This window comes from Chiloscyllium plagiosum, unplaced genomic scaffold, assembly GCF_037043375.1.
Source record: "Chiloscyllium plagiosum isolate Xiang-an unplaced genomic scaffold, Cpla_swu_hap1 HiC_scaffold_47, whole genome shotgun sequence".
NCBI classification, from domain to species: Eukaryota; Metazoa; Chordata; class Chondrichthyes; order Orectolobiformes; family Hemiscylliidae; genus Chiloscyllium; species Chiloscyllium plagiosum.
In genome coordinates, this window is record NW_028270185.1 from 18,685,542 (window position 1) to 18,704,641 (window position 19,100).

General features: G+C 45.3%; 1 long non-coding RNA gene across 1 annotated transcript in view; it reads left to right on the forward strand.

Annotated features, from left to right (window-relative positions):
* The window catches only part of LOC122542953 (uncharacterized), a 5,266-nt gene extending 123 nt beyond the window's left edge, over positions 1-5,143 (forward strand). Inside the window, exons 1-2 of the long non-coding RNA XR_006309893.2 lie at positions 1-97; positions 4,693-5,143. The exon at positions 1-97 is cut by the window's left edge and continues 123 nt beyond it. This is a non-coding gene — a long non-coding RNA (uncharacterized LOC122542953). The remainder of the gene's footprint in view (positions 98-4,692) is intronic.
* The last annotated feature ends 13,957 nt before the right edge of the window (positions 5,144-19,100 follow it).

Genomic DNA, 19,100 nt, shown 5'->3' on the forward strand with positions numbered 1-19,100 from the left:
AAACAGTGCCAGTGAGGGGCAATGCCGAGCTGCCAACAGCTGTTTTGGTGCGCGGAGTCCCTGTCTGGTTGGTGAGGATGGCAGGGATGCCAGGCAGGTAACTGAGTGTCGAATTGTTCCAGGAATGAGTGGGTGGTAAGATGGGGCTTGAAATGGGTGAGACAGTTACCATAAAGCCTGGGTGGGTGGGTTTGGTAAGATAGGGTAAAAAAACCCATCTGTTCACTACTGAGGAATGAAATCCGCTGCTGTTACCCAGTCTGACCTGCAGCCAATGTGGTTGATCCTTAACTGAAGGAAGCCATTCCGATCAAGGGCAGTTAGGGATGGGCAATACGCACTGACCCTGCCAGGAAAAGGAAGAGCCCAGAGACCAGGAATCTCACAAATGGTAATGAGGTGTGACTTCTCACCCCACACCCTCCTGCAGGTGGGTCCCACAAACACATACCAAGCCCTTCCTCCTGAACAGAACCTACTCTCAATGTCGCAGCCCCCTGTCCACACTTGCCTTGATATTTATCTCCATCGACAATGCTAGAGTTCAACACCAGGAAGACATGGGAATCACTGGCTGGTTAGCATTTATTACCCGTCCCTAGTTGCCCCTTGAGACGGTGGTGGTGAGCTGCCTTCCTGAACCATTGCAGTCCATTTGCTATAGGTCAATAGACCCACAATGCTGTTAAGGATAGAATTCCAGGCCTTCGACAGTGGAGATATGTTTCCAAGTCAGGATGGTGAGTGGCTTGGAGGGGAACTTGCAAGGGGTGGTGTTCCCATGTATTTGCTACCCCTGTCGAATCATAGAATCCCTACAGTGTGGAAACAGGCCCTTCAGCCACACTAACCCACTGTAGAGTAACCCACCCCATTCCTCTACCCTCTTATCCTACATTTACCCTGACTAATACACCTAACCTACACATCCCTGAACACTATGGGCAATTTAGCACGGCCAATCCACCCTAACCTGCACATCTTTGGACTGTGGGAGGAAACCGGAGCAGCCGGAGGAAACCCACGCAGACACGGGGAGAATGTGCAAACTCCACACAGACAGTCGCCTGAGATTGGAATCGAACCTGGGCCCCTGTGCTGTGAGGCAGCAGTTCTATCCACTGAGCAACCATGTCCCTCTAGATGGAAGTGGTCGTGGGTTTGGAAGGTGCTGTCTGAGGATCTTTGGTGAATTTCTGCAGTGCATCTTCTAGATGGTACACACTGCTGCTACCGAGTATCGATGGTGGAGGGAGTGGATGTTTGTAGATGTAGTGAGCTGCACCCATCCAGGCAGTGGGAAGGATTCCATCTCACTTCTGGCTTGTAGAGATAGTGGGCAGGCTTTGAGGAGTCAGGAGGTGACGTACTTGTCACAGTATTCCAAGCCTCTGACCTCCTCTTGAAGCCACTGTGTTTGTGTGCCGAGTCCAGTTACATTTCTGGTCAATGGTAATCCTCCAGGATGTTGACAGTGGGGGATTCAATGATGGTAGCACCATTGAATGTCAAGGAGCGGTGGTTAGATTGTCTCTTATTGGGGTAGTCATTCCTTGGCGTCTGTATGGCACGATTGTTACTTGCCACATGTCAGCCCAAGCCTGGATATTGTCCAGATCTTGTTGCCTTTGAACATGGACTGCTTCAGTACCTGAGGATCACAAATGGAGCTGAACGTTGTGCAATGGTCAGCGAACATCCCCATTTCTGACCTTATGCTGGAGGGAAGGTCATTGATGAAGCAGTTGAAAGTGGTTAGGGCCTAGAACCTACCCTGAGGAATTCCTGCAGAGATGTCCTGGAGCTGAGATGACTGACCTCCAATAACCACGACCATCTTCCTAAGTGTCAGATATGACTCTAACCACCGTAGAGTTTGCCGCCCACCCCCCACCCCCCGAAACTCATTGATTCCAGTTTTGCTTGGGCTCCTTGATGCCACACCCGGTCGAATGCAGCCTTGATGTCAAGACCTATCACTCTTTGCTCAGCCTCTGGAATTCAGCTCTTTTGTCCACGATTGAATCAAGGCTGTAATGAGGTCAGAAGTTGAGTGGACCTAGTGGAACCCAAACTGGGCGTCACTGAGCAGGTTATTGCTGAGCAGGTGCTGCTTGACAGACACCTTCTGTCATTTTACTGATGATTGAGAATAGATTGATGAAGCAGTAATTGGTTGCTTTGGTTTCGTCCTGCTTTTTTATGTACAGCGCATACCTGAGCAATTTTCCACATTGTCAGGTAGATGCCAGTATTGTAACTGTAGTGGAACAGCTTGGCCAGGGGAGCAGCAAAGTTGTGGAGCACAAGTCTTCAGGACTGTTGCTGGAATGTTGTCCGGGCCCATTGCCTGTACAGTATCCAGTGCCTCCAACCGTTTCTTGATATCTTGTGGAGCGAATCGAATTGGCTGAAGACAGATATCTGTGAGGCTGGGGAGCACTGGGGGAGGCCGAGATGGATCATCCGCTCAGCACTTCTGGCTGAAGATTGCTGCAAATGCTTCAGCCTTGACTTTTGCCCTGATGTGCTGGGCTCCTCCAACATTGAGGACGAAGATATTTGTGAAGCCTCCTCCTCCAGTGAGTTGTTTAATCGTCCACCACCATTCACGACTGGATGTTGCAGGACTGCAGAGTTTAGATCTGATCCGTTGGTTATGAGATTGCTTTTTTAAAACAGTTTCCCTTATTTCAAATCACTCCCACAGAGGGAATAATCTTTTTAGCATCCACCCTGTCAAATCCTCTCAGGACATTAAATGTCCCAGTGTAGTCACCTCCCACTCTTTTAAACTCCACTGGATATAAGCCCAGCCTGTTTACCCTTTTCCTTTAATATAAATCCGACCCCCTCCATCCCCTTCACAGACGAGGTCTATTTTCATGGTACCAACTTTAATAACATTAACCTGGAGTTAACCTGTTTCCTTGCATGAGGTGTATGTAAAGGTATGGCTGAGACTGTTTTCACTGTGGAGAAAGAAAATGGAGACCATAGAGCTCAAGGAAATAAATATTGATGTATTAATAACAGATCACATTACAGAAGAGGAAGTGCTGGGTGTCTTAGGAAACATAAAGGTGGATAAATCTCTAGGATCTGATCTAGTGTATCCCAGGATTTTGTGGGGAAGTTAGGGAAGAAATCACGGGGCCCCTTGCAGAAATCTTTGTATCATCTACAACTACGAGCGAGATGTTGGAAGACTGGGGAGTGGCTAATGTTGTGCCTTTGTTTAGAAAAGGATGTAAGGAGAGACCTGGGAACTATAGATCTGTGAGTCTGACTTCAGTGGTGGCCAAGCTGTTGGAAGTGATTCTGAAAGATATGATTTACATGCATTTGCAGAGGCAAGAGGTGATTAGGAAGAGTCAGCATGGTTCTGTGCAAGGGAGAAAGTGTCTCACAAACTGGATTGAGGAGGTAACCAAAAAGATAGATGAGAGCAGAGAGGTAGACATTGTTTATTTAGACATTAGGAAAGCCTTTGACAAGGTTCCATACGGTAACTAGTAAAGTTGGTAATTAGTAAAGTTGGATTACATGGGATTCAAGATGAGCTTGCTAATTAGATACAAAATTGGCTTAACAGCAGGAGACAGAGGGTACTGGTGGAGGATTGTTTATCAGCCTGTGACTCGCAGTGTTCCACAGGGATAAATGCTGGGTCCTCTTTGTCATTTTTATAAATGATTTCAATGAGAATACAGAAAAGAAGGTTAGTAAGTCTACAGATGACACCGAAGTTGGTGGTGTAGTGAACAACGAAGGAGGTTCTCTAAGATTACAAAAGGATCTTGATCGATTGGGTCAATGGGCTGAGGAGCAGCAGATGGAGTTTAATTTGGATAAATTAATTTGCGATATTGCATTTTGGTAAAAAAACAATTATACAATTAAACATAGGGACTTGGGTAGTTTTGTAGACCAGAGAGACCTAGGGGTTCAGTTACATAACTCTTTGAAGTTTGCGTCACATGTAGACAGGCTGGTTAAGAAGGCACTTGCTTTCATTGCTCAGATCTTTGAGTATAGGAGTTGGGATGTTATGTTGAGATTGTACAGGACATTGGTGAGGCCTCTTCTGGAGAGCTGTGTCCAGTTGTGGTCACCCTGTTATAGGAAGGACATTGAAGAGGATTCAGAAAAGATGTTGCCAGGAACAGAGGGTTTGAATTATAAGGAGAGGTTGGATAGGCTGGGGCAATGTTCCACTGGTGTGTAGGAGGTTGACAGGTGACATTATAGAGGTTTATAAAATCATGAGGGGTATAGATAAGGTGAATGGCTCTAGGGTGTGGGATTTCAAGACCACATTGAAAGTGAGAAGAGAGAGGTTTAAAAAGACATGAGGAGCAGCCACTTTCTACAGAAAGTGGTCCGTGTGTAGAATGAACTTCCAGAAGAGATGGTGAATGTGGGTACAATTACAATGTTTAAGAGACATTGGGATAAGTACATGAATAGGAAAGGTTTGGAGAGATATGGGCCGGGAGTAGGCAGGTGGGAATAGATCAGTTTGGGAATGTAGTTGGTGTGGACTGGTTGGACCAAAAGGTCTGTTTCCATTCTGTATGACTCTATGACACTCTCTGATATTGACAAGAGCAAATAGTAATTGGTTCAAATTGTTCTGGCGTCTGCATTTTCTGTGTGTCAATTTTTAACATGTTTCCTTTTAATTATTAGTCATCATGAGACTTGCAATCCTAAAATGGAACATGAGATATCTGAACCAAAACAGGAACCTTCTGGAAACTGATGATAAGGAACTTCTTGCTGAGTCCCATGTGCAGTGACAAGGGAAGCTCACTCATTGGGTGAATTGCTCCATCACTGGGCCCCAGCTTCAGTCTGACCACAACTGCTCCTCTGAAATCTTCACAGTGCCCGAACTCTGCTGTAAGAGGAGAGGAATATTGGATCGTAGGAGGCAGGAGGAGACCATTCTGCCCCTCAAGCCTGCTCTGGAAACAAGTTAACAAAGCAGTAGCATGTGGCATTTACCAGTTTTTCCTTTAGCTCCACCATGCTGTAAGATCACAGCTGGTCTGGTGGGGATCACAGCTCCACTTTCCTGTCTGCCCCACACCCCCACTATGACCCCTGACCTTCTCATCAATAAAAAAAACGTGTTGAATCAGCCTCACAAGTATTCAATGACCAGCCTCTGCTTCTCTGTGGGGGATATGATGAGAATGATCCTCTGAGTGAAACAGAATGCTCCTCTTCTCTGTCTTAAACCTTAATGTCTCCCAGACCCAGGCATTGAAGGCCTTTCACACAGCTTCAGGATATTTCAGGGCATCTGAAACCTTCATGCAGCCTCAGAACCTCCCAGGCCCAAGTAAAACCTTCTCACAGCCTCAGGGTCAACAGGCTCAGGCACTTGGGCTTGTATGTGTCACCAAGGCCCAAGTCCAGACCTTTACACAGCCTCAATGTGTCCAAGGCTCAAGCCAAGGCCGTCACAGCCTCAGTATCTCCAAGGCTCAAGCCAGGGTCTTCACAGCCTCAGTATCTCCAAGGCCCAAGCCCAGGCCTTCACAATGCCTAAGGGTTTTCCAAAGCCCAGCTAGGCCCGGACCTTCACACAGCCTCAGTGTAGTGACTGTAATGAGGTCAACCAGCTGGGCCTCATAGAATATGAGTTCCCTGATTGGGGTTGTTAACCTGGTCAATCAGGGACCCCTGGCTGACAGATATAATCAGGGTATCAGAGGGTCTGTTCACTCTGAGAACTGGCTCTGAGGGAGCTGGAGCAGTGGCAAGGACTCTCTGTGTAAATGAAGGATGACTTAGAGTCATAGAGTCATAGAGAATTACAGCATGGAAACAGACCCTTCGGTCCAGCCCGTCCATGCCGACTAGATATCCCAACCCAATCTAGTCCCACCTGCCAGCACCCGGCCCATATCCCTCCAAACCCTTCCTATTCATATACCCATCCAAATGCCTCTTAAATATCACAATTGTACCAGCCTCCACCACTTCTTCTGGCAGCTCATTCGATACACGTACCACCCTCTGTGAGAAAAAGTTGCCCCTTAGGTCTCTTTTATATCTTTCCCCTCTCACCCTAAACCTATGCCCTCTAGTTCTGGACTCCCCAACCCCAGAGACAAGACTTTGTCTATTTATCCTATCCATGCCCCTCATAATTTTGTAAACCTCTATAAGGTCACCTCTCAGCCTCCGACACTCCAGGGAAAACAGTCCCAGCCTGTTCAGCCTCTCCCTATAGCTCAAATCCTACTGTAATTAGATGCCAACAGAGGTTTTACCCCAAGGATCGACATTTAGTCAGCAGGACTCTGCAGATTGGCAGGAGAGTGATCAGAATGAGGTGAAAGATGCTATAAATGTTGTCTCTGCCACATTCAGTATCTTGACACCCAGCCAGCGGGTCAGGAGGTCAAACAGGTCGCTGGTTATCTGCCTGCAGAAATTGTAGAGCTACAAGGGGATTGAGGTCAAAGGTCAAGGGAGTAATAGAAGCTAATCACACAGGTCCTCGCAGAGCACGTTCACCTCCCGGATTAATATTTAGCTACATGCATTCAACAATTGTTTAGTTCAGTTAATAGTTAACCAAACAGCAGGATAATCAGAATGTCAGGACCCAAGTCCAGTCCAATCTCTCTGAGGGAGGGCTGAATTGTCCGAGCCCCTCAGCTTTCGGGCGAGACGTTAAACTGAGTCCCTCTGTCTCTCGGGTTGACTTGAAAGATCCTGTGAAGCCGGGGAGGGGGTTTCTGGGCTGCATTCGCCCCTCAATCCACTTCATTTGGTTGCGGATTGCTGCGCTCACCATAAAACAACAGCGAAGACACTTTAGTGGCTGGAAGTGCCTCCTGAGATAATGAAAGGTGCTACATAAATCCAATTTGTTTCTGTTTTCGGCAGTAAAGGGAGAGGCTGTTTGAGGGAAACATTGGGCCAAGGTCAGAAATTAAACCAACAGCTTTAACTGGTTAAATATTGAAAACGGATCAGTAAAGCAATCAAATGTGAAGTAAATCATTTAATGTGAGAGATTCAACATCCAAAATAAATGAGAAATAATACTCCCCACAGCTCTGACAGATGAGTGTGCAGCAAGGAATGCATCATCTCGGTTAGAACTGGTGTTACGAAGGTCTGAATGGTTCCTGTGTAACAACTCTACATGATGTTGAGCTAAGTCTTAATTCGTTGCTCTGGTATGACATGTGATGTCAGTGTGGGAGGGGCAGCTCGCTTCCTGGTAGTGACCTCAATGGCCGCCCTGAAAGGTTGGGATTGTTTAATGAGGGGTGATGTCTCCATTTGTGCTAGTCCAGGTCCGTTACTTCTCCCTCCTCAATCTCCTCAATCCCTACCTCCACCTGGCAAGGTGCAACTCCCAAGCTCAGAGATTGGATTTTGGATCATGTGTCCATCTGGTAACGTCTGTGGACAGCTTGGGTCAATGCAATTGCACTGGCCGCAGCTTGGAGCATAATGACTGGGTTAATACCAGAAATTAGTTGAGTTTGGGATTATGGTCGGCATGGACTGGTTCGACCGAAGGCCTAGTTTCCGTGACTCTGCAAAAGGCTTGTCTTATGGGGAGACTTCAAGCAGTTTAGGCTGACACTCTCCAGAGTTTAGAAGAATGGGAGGCAATCTAATTAGAGTCATAGAGTCATAGAGATGTACAGCTCGGAAACAGACCCTTCGATCCAACCCGTCCATGCCGACCAGATATCCCAACCCAATCTAGTCCCACCTGCCAGTGTCCAGCCCATATCCCTCCAAACCCTTCCTATTCATATACCCATCCAAATGCCTCTTAAATGTTGCAATTGTACCAGCCTCCACCACTTCCTCTGGCAGCTCATTCCATACCCGTACCACCCTCTGCGTGAAAACGTTGCCCCTTAGGTCTCTTTTATATTTTTCCCCTCTCAACCTAAACCTATGCCCTCTAGTTCTGGACTCCCCGACCCCAGGGAAAAGAGTTTTCCTATTTATCCTATCCATGCCCCTCATAATTTCGTAAATCTCTATAAGGTCACCCCTCAGCCTCTGACACTCCAGGGAAAACAGCCCCAGCCTGTTCAGCCTCTCCCTGGAGCGCAGATCCTCCAACCCTGACAACATCCTTGTAAATCTTTTCTGAACCCTTTCAAGTTTCACATAGGAAGGAGACCAGAATTGCATGCAATATTCCAACAGTGGCCTAACCAATGCCCTGTACAGCTGCAACATGACCTCCCAACTCCTGTACTCAATACTCTGACCAATAAAGGAAAGCATACCAAATGCCTTCTTCACTTTCCTATCTACCTGCGACTCCATTTTCAAAGAGCTATGAACCTGCACTCCAAGGTCTCTTTGTTCACCAACACTCCTGAGGACCTTACCATTAAGTGTATAAGTCCTGCTAAGATTTGCTTTCCCAAAATGCAGCACCTCGCATTTATCTGAATTAAACTCCATCTGCCACTTCTCAGCCCATTGGCCCATCTGGTCCAGATCCTGTTGTAATCTGAGGTAACCTTCTTCGCTGTCCACTACACCTCCAATTTTGGTGTCATCTGCAAACTTACTAACTGTACCTGTTATGCTCGCATCCAAATCATTTATGTAAATGATGAAAAGTAGAGGGCCCAGCACCGATCCTTGTGGCACTCCACTGGTCACAGGCCTCCAGTCTGAAAAACAACCCTCCACCACCACCCTCTGTCTTCTACCTTTCAGCCAGTTCTGTATCCAAATGGTTAGTTCCCCCTGTATTCCATGAGATCTAACCTTGCTAATCAGTCTCCCATGGGGAAACCTTGTCGAACGCCTTACTGAAGTCCATATAGATCACATGTACTGCTCTGCCCTCATCAATCTTCTTTGTTACTTCTTCAAAAAACTCAATCAAGTTTGTGGGACATGATTTCCCACGCACAAAGCCATGTTGACTATCCCTAATCAGTCCTTGCCCTTCCAAATACATGTACATCCTGTCCCTCAGGATTCCCTCCAACAACTTGCCCACCACTGAGGTCAGGCTCACTGGTCTATAGTTCCCTGGCTTGTCTTTACCGCCCTTCTTGAACAGTGGCACCACGTTTGCCAACCTCCAGTCTTCCGGCACCTCACCTGTGACTATTGATGATACAAATATCTCAGCAAGAGGCCCAGCAATCACTTCTCGAGCTCCCCACAGCATTCTTGGGTACACCTGATCAGGTCCTGGGGATTTATCCACCTTTAACAGTTTCAAGACATCCAGCACTTCCTCCTCTGGACATTTTGCAAGATGTCACCATCTATTTCCCTACAGTCTATATCTTCCATATGCTTTTCCACAGTAAATACTGATGCAAAATACTCATTTAACATCTCCCCCATTTTCTGTGGCTCCACACAAAGCCCGCCTTGCTGATCTTTGAGGGGCCCTATTCTATTCCTAGTTACCCTTTTGTCCTTAATATATTTGTAAAACCCCCTTGGATTTTTGGATTCTCCTTAATTCTATTTGCCAAAGCTATCTCATGTCCCCATTTTGCCCTCCTGATTTCCCTCTTAAGTATACTCCTACTTCCTTTATACTCTTCTAAGGATTCACTCGATCCATCCTGTTTATACCTTAATATGCTTTCTTCTTTTTCTTAACCAAACCCTCAATTTCTTTAGTCATCCAGCATTCCCTATAACTACCAGCCTTCCCTTTCACCCTGACAGGAATATACTTTCTCTGGATCCTTGTTATCTCATTTCTGAAGGCTTCCCATTTTCCAGCCGTCCCTTTACCTGCGAACATCTGCCTCCAATCAACTTTTGAAAGTTGTTGCCTAATACCGTCAAAATTGGCCTTTCACCAATTTAGAACTTCAACTTTTAGATCTGGTCTATCCTTTTCCATCACTATTTTAAAATGAATAGAATTATGGTCGCTGGCCCCAAAGTGCTCCCCCACTGACACCTCAGTCACCTGTCCTGCCTTATTTCCCAAGAGTAGGTCAATTGAGGTCTGCAAGATGTTCAAGGGGATTGACATAGTCAACATGGAGAGGATGTTTCCTCATGGGGGCAATCTGGAATGCGATGTGATAGTTTCAAGATCTGGAGCGGCAGAGATGAGGAGGAATTATTTCTCCTAAAGGATTGTGAATCTGTGGAATTCACTATACCAGGGTACGATAGATACTGGGACATTGAAGAAATTTAAGGAGAAGATTCTTAACTTGTTGTTGACTATTATCGACTCATAGAATCATAGAGCGTGGAAATGCAGCCCAACTCAGCCATGCCAACTTGATATCCTAAACTGACCTAGTCACATTTGCCAGCAATTGGTCCGTATCCCTCTAAATCCTTTCTATTTATATACCCACCCAGATGCCTTTTAAATGTTGCTATTGTACCAGCCACCACCATGTCCTCTGGCAGCTCATTCCATACACGTACCATTCTCTGCGTGAATAAGTTGTCCCTTGGGTCCCTTTTAAACCTTTCCCCTCTCACCTTAAAGCTATGCCCTCTAGTTTTGGACTTCCTCACCCCAGGGAAAAGACTTTGGCTAATCACCCTATCCATGCCCCCTCATGATTTTATAAACCTCTATAAGGTCACCTCCAGCGAGACAGTTCCCAGCGTAGCCAGCCTCTCCTTATAACTCAAACCTCCAGAGTTGGTGACATCCCCGTAAATCCTTTTTTTAGCAACCTTTCCAGCTTAATACCATCTTTCCTCTCGCAGGGCCGGGAGAGTGGGCGGGTGAGTGGAGTTGAGGCTGAGATGATCGCATTGAAATGGCAGAGCAGGCTTGAGGGGCTGAATGGCCTCCTCCTGCTGCTAGATATATCAGACGGTGAAGGTTCCCACGTAAGGGGGTCTGTAGATGACCATCTTGGGAATGGATGAATCCGCTATGCATACCACATACTACAAAGCACTCAGGTGTCACGTCAGAATAAGGCCGTGTTTCAGGGCAAGGAATTAAATCTTCCAAGTGCCACACCTACGGGCAGTGTCCTTGCCAGTTTTGGAATTAGAGAGATGTCAACACTAAGGGTAGCAAATGTCTGGGGGATAGGTTTCTCCAGAATGTATTTCGATCTCATGCTGATACAGGGACCGGAGAGGGGGAGAGTGGGACTGTCAGTCAATAAGGGATTTCAGGGAAGGGACTGAAGGATTCCCCATAGGCACTGGTCGTCTGTTCCACTGGCCCCACCCCACGCCAACCCAAGGATAAACAGAAAAACCGCTGGAAGGAGCCACGATGTGGACCTTAGCACCAGGGAAGAGGCAACTGCCCAAATGTATGGAGGAAAATGGTAGAGCTTTATTTATAGGGAGTTGAGTAACTACTCTGAAGTCCCCCACTCAGATTTCAGGAGGGTTTGTTGGTCATTGCGTGATATGGCAAAAGGGAGGGAGCTAGTGAAGAAATATCAGAAATGGTGAAAATACCAGGACTTAAGATAGGCAGGTCTCGAAGAGCTGCTGGCGTCTATTCGAAGAAACAGGTAGGGAAATTGTAAATTGGGGAGTTCATCATCTGCTATTGTCCACAGTTGGGGCTTGTGCCTGTGGATCAGCAGACTACAAATTGAGAGAGAGAGAGAAACCAGAAAACAGTTAGTATAGAGTCAGCTCTGATCTCCAGCATCTGCAGACCTCACTTTCTCCTTAGAGTTAGTTATTGTCTTGAGGAATCTCTGAGGCATATTTATATAAAGATTTTTATAGGTTCCAGCTCCCTTTTGATTTTGTTTTGAAATAAGCCAATGTTGACACAGCCCCCCTCCCCTGCTCTAAGGGCAGGGAGAGCTGGGTAGATTGCAGGACCTCCTCATGTTTCTGCTCCTGAACCTGACCATTAATAGGTAAATCCAGACTATGTTCAGGGGATGTGGATTCAAACCTGAACTTTACATGCACCATGGCAACTATCATCCATTGTTGCTTTAAAAACAAACATCTGGCTCACCAATGTCTGGCCTATTTTTAACTCCTGGTCTAAAGATTAGATTAGATTAGATTCCCTACAGTGAGGAAACAGGCCCTTTGGCCCAACAAGTCTAAGCTGACCCATTTACCTCTGACTAACGCACCTAACACTATGGGAAATTTAGCAGAGCCAATTAACCTGATCAGCAGATCTTTGGACTGTGGGAGGAAACCCACGCAGACACAGGGAGAATGTGCAAACTCCACACAGACAGTCACCCAAGGCTGGAATTGAACCCAGGTCTCTGGTGCTGTGAGGCAGCAGTGCTGACCATTGAGCCACTGTACCATCCTGAAAACAATGGGGTTAGTTTAGATTAGATTACTTACAGTGTGGAAACAGGCCCTTTGGCCCAACAAGTCCACACCGACCTGCCGAAGAGCAACCCATTCCCCTACATTTACCCCTGCCCCTAACACTACGGGCAATTTAGCACGGTCAATTCACCTAACCTGCACATCTTTGGACTGTGGGAGGAAACCGAAGCATCCGGAGGAAACCCACGCAGACACGGGGAGAATGTGCAAACTCCACACAGTCGCCCGAGGCGGGAATTGAACCTGAGTCTCTGGCGCTGTGAGGCAGCAGTGCTAACCACTGTGCCACCATGCCGCCCACAAACTTCTTAACTTCCTTCTGAAATAGGCTCCTGCCCATACCTTGTCAGTTCCCCATTGTTTCTCCATGATGCCCCAGCCCATCAGGATCAACTTGCCAAACGTTTCTTCCTGTAGTGTAAATTGCTGGGACAGTCGGAATTTTGGCTTTCTTGCGTGTGTCCTGATGAGCACAAGACAAAACAACATCAGTACCACGTCTCTCTCAATCAGCACGATCTCAGCTCTATCTGAACAATCAACTGTCCAGGAAATGAGTGAGGAACCAAGAGTCAGGGACGGACAGACACTTCAGTTTGGCTGCATCCAAATCCTGGAATTCCCTACGTCACGGCATTCCGAGTGCCCCTCAAGGACTGCAGTAGTTCCAGAAGGTGGGTCACCCACCACCACCTTGAGAACAATGCATGCTGGGCCTGGCTAGTGATACCCACATCAGCCAGAGGAGTGGAAGCAAAGATGTGAGCGTCTCGGTACACAGCTCACTGAGGGCTAGGAGAAAAATAATCTAGAAGGCCACCAATGTAATCCCCCACCATCTCCACTAACGTGTCCCCACTGTCAACGTTAAATCTGCCCCCACCCCCAACACCAACCCTACCCCAATGCCAACGCTGCCCCCAACTCTACACCATGTGTGGATTTGTGTGCATGTGTGTTTATAATATGTCTGTGTGTTTGTGTGTGTGTGTTTGTGGATATCTGTCTGTATGAGTTTGTATGTGTGTGTACTTGTCTGTGCATGTGTACTTGTCTGCGTATTTGGGGATATCTGTGTGTATGTGTTTGTGTGTGTGTACATGTCTGTGTGTGTACTTGTCTGCGTATTTGGGGATAGCTGTGTGTATGTGTTTGCGTGTATGTACTTGTCTGCATATTTGTGGATATCTGTGTGTACATGTCTGTGTGTGTACTTGTCTGCGTATTTGGGGATAGCTGTGTGTATGTGTGTGTGTGTGTGTGCACTTGTCTGCGTATTTGGGGATAGCTATGTGTATGTGTGTGTGTACTTGTCTGCATATTTGGGGATATCTGTGTGTATGTGTTTGTGTGTATGTACTTGTCTGCGTATTTGGGGATATCTGTGTGTATGTGTTTGTGTGTGTGTACATGTCTGTGTGTGTACTTGTCTGTGTATTTGGGGATAGCTGTGTGTATGTGTGTGTGTACTTGTCTGCGTATTTGGGGATAGCTGTGTGTATGTGTGTGTGTACTTGTCTGCGTATTTGGGGATATCTGTGTGTATGTGATTGTGTGTGCGTACTTGTCTGCATATTTGGGGATATCTGTATGTATGTGTTTGTGTGTATGTACTTGTCTGCATATTTGGGGATATCTGTGTGTATGTGTTTGTGTGTATGTACTTGTCTGTTTATTTGGTGATATCTGTGTGTATGTGTTTGTGTGCGCGTACATGTCTGTGTGTGTACTTGTCTGCGTATTTGGGGATAGCTGTGTGTATGTGTGTGTGTACTTGTCTGCATATTTGGGGATATCTGTGTGTATGTGTTTGTGTGTATGTACTTGTCTGCATATTTGGGGATATCTGTGTGTATGTGTTTGTGTGTATGTACTTGTCTGCATATTTGGGGATATCTGTGTGTATGTGTTTGTGTGTATGTACTTGTCTGTGTATTTGGGGATAGCTGTGTGTATGTGTGCGTGTACTTGTCTGCGTATTTGGGGATAGCTGTGTGTATGTGTGTGTGTACTTGTCTGCGTATTTGGGGATATCTGTGTGTATGTGTTTGTGTGTGCGTACTGTCTGCATATTTGGGGATATCTGTGTGTATGTGTTTGTGTGTATGTACTTGTCTGTGTATTTGGTGATATCTGTGTGTATGTGTTTGTGTGCGCGTACATGTCTGTGTGGGTACTTGTCTGCATATTTGGGGATAGCTGTGTGTATGTGTGTGTGTGTACATGTCTATGTGTGTACTTGTCTGCATATTTGGGGATAGCTGTGTGTATGTGTGTGTGTGTACTTGTCTGCGTATTTGGGGATATCTGTGTGTATGTGTTTGTGTGTATGTACTTGTCTGCATATTTGGGGATATCTGTGTGTATGTGTTTGTGTGTGTGTACATGTCTGTGTGTGTACTTGTCTGTGTATTTGGGGATAGCTGTGTGTATGTGTGTGTGTACTTGTCTGCATATTTGGGGATATCTGTGTGTATGTGTCTGTGTGTGTACTTGTCAGCATATTCGGGGATATTTGTGTGTATGTACTTATCTGCATATTTGGGGTTAGCTGTGTGTATGTGTCTGTGTGTGTACATGTCTGCCCATTTGGGGATATCTGTGTGTATGTGTTTGTATGTGTGTGTACATGTTTGTCTGTGTACTTGTCTGCGTATTTGAGGATATCTGTGTGTATGTGCTTGCATGTATGTACTTGTCTGTGTGTGTGTACTTGTCTGCATATTTGGGATATCTGTGTGTATGTGTTTGTTTGTGTGTACATGTCTGTGTGTTTACTTGTCTGTGTATTTGAGGATATGTGTTTGTATGTGTGTGTACTTGTCTGTGTGTGTGTACATGTCTGCGTATTTGGGGATATCTGTGTGTATGTGTTTGTATGTGTGCGTACTTGTCTGTGCATGTGTACTTGTCTGCGTATTTGAGGATATCTGTGTGTATGTGTTTGTATGTGTGTACTTGTCTGTGTGTGTGTACTTGTTTGCGTATTTGAGGATATCTGAGTGTATGTGTTTGTATGTGTGTACTTTTCTGTGTGTGTGTACTTGTCTGCGTATTTGGGGATATCTGTGTGTATGTGTTTGTATGTGTGTGTACTTGTCTGTGCATGTGTACTTGTCTGCGTATTTGAGGATATCTGTGTGTATGTGTTTGTATGTATGTACATGTCTGTGCATGTGTACTTGTGTACGTATTTGAGGATATCTGTGTGTATGTGTTTGTGTGTGTGTACTTGTCTGTGCATGTGTACTTGTCTGCATATTTGGGGATATCTGTGTGTATGTGTTTGTATGTGCGTGCACTTGTCTGTGCATGTGTACTTGTCTGCGTATTTGTGGATATCTGTGTGTATGTGTTTGTGTGTGTGTACATGCCTGTGTGTGTACTTGTCTGCATATTTGGGGATATCTGTGTGTATGTGTTTGTGTGTGTGTACTTGTCTGCGTATTTGGGGATATCTGTGTGTATGTGTTTGTGTGTGTGTACATGTCTGTGTGTGTACTTGTCTGCATATTTGGGGACATCTATGTGTATGTGTTTGTGTGTATATACTTGTCTGTGTGTGTACTTGTCTGCATATTTGGGGGTATCTGTGTGTATGTGTTTGTGTGTATGTACTTGTCTGCGTATTTGGGGATATCTGTGTGTATGTGTTTGTGTGTGTGTACATGTCTGTGTGTGTACTTGTCTGCATATTTGGGGATATCTGTGTGTATGTGTTTGTGTGTGTGTACTTGTCTGCATATTTGGGGATATCTGAGTGTATGTGTTTGTGTGCATGTACTTGTATGCATATTTGGGGATATCTGTGTGTATGTGTTTGTGTGTATGTACTTGTCTGCGTATTTGGGGATATCTTTGTGTATGTGTTTGTGTGTATGTACTTGTCTGCGTATTTGGGGATATCTGTGTGTATGTGTTTGTGTGTGTGTACATGTCTGTGTATGTACTTGTCTGCATATTTGGGGATATCTGTGTGTATGTGTTTGTGTGTGTGTACTTGTCTGCATATTTGGGGATATCTGTGTGTATGTGTTTGTGTGTATGTACTTGTCTGCGTATTTGAGGATATCTGTGTGTATGTGTTTGTGTGTGTGTGCATGTCTGTGTGTGTGTACTTGTCTGCGTATTTGGGGATAGCAGTGCGTATGTGTTTGTGTGTGTGTACTTGTCTGTGTGTGTACTTGTCTGCATATTTGTGGATATCTGTGTGTATGTACTTGTCTGCGTATTTGAGGATATCTGTGTGTATGTATTTGTGTGTGTGCATGTCTGTGTGTGTGTACTTTTCTGCGTATTTGGGGATATCTGTGTGTATGTGCTTGTGTGTGTGTACATGTCTGTGTGTGTACTTGTCTGCATATTTGTGGATAGCTGTGTGTATCTGCTTGTGTGTGTGTACATGTCTGTGTGTGTACTTGTCTGCGTATTTGGGGATATCTGTGTGTATGTGCTTGTGTGTGTGTACTTGTCTGCGTATTTGGGGATATCTGTGTGTATGTGTTTGTGTATGTTCATGTCTGTGTGTACTTGTCTGCGTATTTGGGAAAATCTGTGTGATTTGAATCAGCTCAGGCTTGGAGGGACGAAAGACCTGTTCCTTGGCTGTAAATTTTCTTTGTTCTTTCTTTGATGTGTGTGCACATGTCTGCACATTTAGGGATATCTGTGTGAGTGCGTGTATGCCTGTGTATTTGTGTGTGTGTGCGCATGTGTACACATGTCTGTGTGTTTGCAGTTTTGTGTAAGTGTGTGTACATGTCTCCAAGTGTGTGGATATCTGTGTGTGGCATGTGTTTGGACATGTGTGTGTGTATACATGTCTGTGTGCATGGTTATTTGAGTGTATGTGGGTGTACATGTGTGTGTGTGTATATACGTGTGTGTGTACGTGTATGTGTGTGTACGTTTATATATGTGTGTGTGTGCTTGTGTGTATATGTGTGTGTACGTGTGTGTAAGTACATGTATGTGTGTGTACGTGTGTATACGTGTGTGTGTACGTGTGTATGTGTATGTGCGTCTACATGTGTGTACATGTGTATACATGTGTGTGTATACGTGTGTGTATACTGTGTGTATACATGTGTGTGTATACGTGTGTGTGTATACGTGTGTGTGTGTACAGGTAGTTCTCCTATAATGTGGTGGTTGCATTCCCATGGGATACCGTGTTATGTGTGTTGGTGTGTGTGTATACGTGTATGTGCGTGTACACGTGTTTGTGTACGTGTGTGGGTACATGTGTGTGTACGTGTATGTGTGTGTACAAGTAATCATGTGTGCATGTGTGTGTACGTGTGTGTGTGTATATGTGTGTGGACATGTGTGTATATATGTGTATACATGTGTGTGTGTATGTGTGTGTATACGTGTATGTGTGTGTACGTGTGTGCATGTGTGTGTGTACGTGTGTGTACATGTATGTGCGTGTACATGTGTGCGGACATGTGTGTATATGTGTGTGTACATGTGTGTGTGTATACATGTATGTGTGTGTATACATGTATGTGTGTGTACGTGTATGTGTGTGTACAAGTAATCGCATGTACATGTGTGTGTGTATGTGTGTGGACGTGTGTGTATATGTGTGTGTTTACATGTGTGTGTATGTGTGTATAAGTGTATGTGCGTGTACATGTGTGTGTACGTGTGTGTACATGTGTGTGTACGTGTATGTGTGTGTACAAGTAATCACGTGTACATGTGTGTGTACGTGTGTATATGTGTGTGGGTGAGTGTGTATATGTATGTGTACATGTGTATGTATATGTGTATGTGCGTGTACGTGTGTGCATGTGTGTGTACATGTATGCGTGTGTACGTGTGTGTACATGTGTGTGTATGTGTGTATATGTGTATGTGTGTGTATATGTGTATGTACATGTGTGCATGTGTGTGTATACGTGTATGTGTGTGTACAAGTAATCGCGTGTACATGTGTGTGTACTGTGTGTATATGTGTGTGGACATGTGTATATACGTGTGTGTACATGTGTGTGTATATGTGTATGTGCGTGTACATGTGCGTGTATGTGTGATGTGTATGTGTGTGTACATGTATGCATGTGTACATGTGTATGTATATATACGTGTGTATGTACATGTGTGTGTATATGTGTGTGTACACGTGTGTACATACATGTGTGTTTATACATGTACATGTGTGTGTTTATACATGTACATGTGTGTGTATACATGTTTGTGTATGTGTGTATATGTGTGTGTGTACGTGTGTGTATACATGTGTGTGTTTGTACATGTGTGCATATGTGTGTGTGTGTGTTTGTACGTGTGTGTGTACAGGTAGTTCTCCTATAATGTGGTAGTTGCATTCCCATGGGATACCGTGTTATAGAAAATCGTGCAATGGGCGGCACGGTGGCTCAGTGGTTAGCACTGCTTCCTCACAGCACCAGGGTCCCAGGTTCGATTCTGGCCTCGGGCAACTGTTTGTGTGGAGTTTGAACGTTCTCCCCGTGTCTGCGTGGGTTTCCTCCGAGTGCTTCGGTTTCCTCCCACAGTCCAAAGATGTGCAGCTCAGGTGGATTGGCCATACTAAATTGCCCATAGGTATGTTAGTCAGAGGGAAATGGGTCTGGGTGGGTTACTCTTTGGAGGGTTGGTGTGGACTGGTTGGGCTGAAGGGCCTGTTTCCACACTTTAGGGAATCTAATCAATCATAAATAATGGGGCCTGGGGGAAAAACAGGGTTGAGGTGAACCACCAAAAATATCAGTAAAAATCAAAACAAAAAAAGCAGTTAGCCTAACACAAACGATAGCACAGTCCAAGTAAATCTT